Raw genomic sequence first — 2,062 nt, forward strand, 5'->3', positions numbered from 1 at the left:
GGCGTCACGCCTCTCTGGCATTGAACTCACCGACTTGGACCGCGCTTCTACCTTAGAAAACGCGCACCTGCTCGCGACACATCGGACTTCCATTCCTAAACGTTTCGCGGTACGAAACTACTTGCGCGATTCTTCGAAAAGCTCTCTTCGCGTATCTCTCGTTAAGATCTGTCTATCTTACTTGGATTTTTATAGCTTCTTCTCCGAAATTCCTAGCTGGAATCATATTTAACGCGATATCGTGGGCTTCGCGGAATTTACATATCGAAAGACTAACTCGTTGTTCGAAGGGTCGACGGACTTCCGACCAGTCGAAACAAGGTACCAGCATGAATATTCGACCGGCGTCGCGGGCCGACACGAAATCGGACGTCTATCGAGAATACGAACGATTTGACGGCCGAGTGTCCGTGTACGACTAAAAATACTCCACCTATTCGAAGTACTTGTCTTCTTTCTATGCAACGATTCGCTTGGCATAATACAGCAAACGATTCAATAGCTCGATGTATCATTGAAATGACTAAAAATACTCGATCTATTCGAAACACGGACGTGTTATTTACACGACACGACGCAGCTTACAGTAGCGTTGTCTATGAGAAAAGTTTGTTCTCTCTCTCGCTCTTTCTCTTTCTCTCTTTCTCTCTCTCTCTCTCTACTCGCAATGAAAATGGTCGGATCGGTATCGTCCGCGAGTGTCGGACGCTCGCAATTTCGTAGCTAGTTTTAGAAGGCAATTTAAGCGTACCGGCGTGGCGAAACGAGCGTGGTGGAGCAACGCGTTTCGGTTTTATGCGCGGTTTCGCGTTCGCTCGATATTACGGGTCTCGACTGTTGCTCAACACGGCCCTGACTTTGAACCGCGTTTGCTCGACTCTGAACCGTGGGAATGGCGACCACGAGGCATCGCGCCGATCGCACAGGTTTTTATTTTCCCGACTCGATCGATCATCGCTCGCGTCTATCCATCTATCTGTTTTTCGATCTAACCTCTGCTCTCCGAGAAGAATCTCTTCGGCAAGAACAAATCGCATTCGTACGATTTACATCTGGAATATTTTTCGCGTCGCGTATTACACCGTTTACGACCACCACCGCGTCGTTTCTGCTTCAAAACATTCTATCTATTCTCGCAAACCGTGCGAAGCCATCCAATGGACGAACATGTATCCGAAAGCAACGGCGAGGAAGATTCTCATCGCGTAAATGCCGTCGCGGACTCGTCACTCTGCTTATCACGTCTTCGCGGTGATTAATCGATCCATGGATCGTTTCGATCGATCGTAGTGGACTCCTTATCATCGAATATTCCTTATCAACCTGGGAGAATCTTCGACACCGATGCGTTCGAACACTTATTCCACCAGGAATAGGTTGGACAACACTTTGGGTACGCACGTACCTTGGTTGGAAATTCACTCGGTATCGAACTTGAATTCTTCGGTTCACCAGCTCTCTCTTATCACTCTCGGTTATCACTGGGTTCCCGCTCGAACTTGTGCCGAAACTTCGCGGAACCGGAATTCTTTGGAGAACCGGAGGAGAAGAAGGAGGGAGGACAGAGAGGACGGAGAAACCTTCACCGAATTTTCGTTCACCGGTCGATCACACACGACGGAACACTCGTCTCGGACGGGTTGATGGATAGAAAAAAAAACAACGTTCCTGATGGTTGGGCTGTCGGCACGGCTCTGTCTTCGAGGCGGCGCATCGGGCTCACTTTATAAACGGAGTTGGCCGGGTGGTGGTCGCGTTTGCTTGCCGGTCAAACCTAGCCGGTGATTGGACGCGTTCGCGTAAACAGGTCGCGCGATTGGCCGCGAGATCTAGCGGTACCGTGGCTCCATCCAAGGGGGATCTCTCGCTTCTTCGTGGCTACGATGTTTCCGTGCGTCTCTATCTCGTTCTTCCTTCCTCTTTCTCTCCGTCCTTCCCTTCTGTCTTCTCGCTTTCCTCTCGAACCCAGTACAGGCTAGTTATTTCGCGTAATTAGGGAACAGTGACATTTTACCGCTTTTTCCCTCCCTTTCTCTCTTCTTCACTTTGGTCTTCCTCCTTC

The 2,062-nt window shown here is 49.6% G+C and overlaps 1 protein-coding gene across 2 annotated transcripts in view; it reads right to left on the reverse strand.

The window, feature by feature from the left end:
- The window catches only part of LOC100750199, a 41,699-nt gene extending 40,012 nt beyond the window's left edge, over nucleotides 1-1,687 (reverse strand). For both annotated transcript variants that reach the window (XM_024368812.2, XM_024368811.2), the window contains exon 1: nucleotides 1,406-1,687. The gene's annotated coding sequence lies outside the window, so the exon portion shown is untranslated. The remainder of the gene's footprint in view (nucleotides 1-1,405) is intronic.
- Nucleotides 1,688-2,062: the final 375 nt, after the last annotated feature.

This window comes from Bombus impatiens, unplaced genomic scaffold (genome assembly GCF_000188095.3).
Source record: "Bombus impatiens unplaced genomic scaffold, BIMP_2.2 scf_0478, whole genome shotgun sequence".
Lineage (NCBI taxonomy): Eukaryota > Metazoa > Arthropoda > Insecta > Hymenoptera > Apidae > Bombus > Bombus impatiens.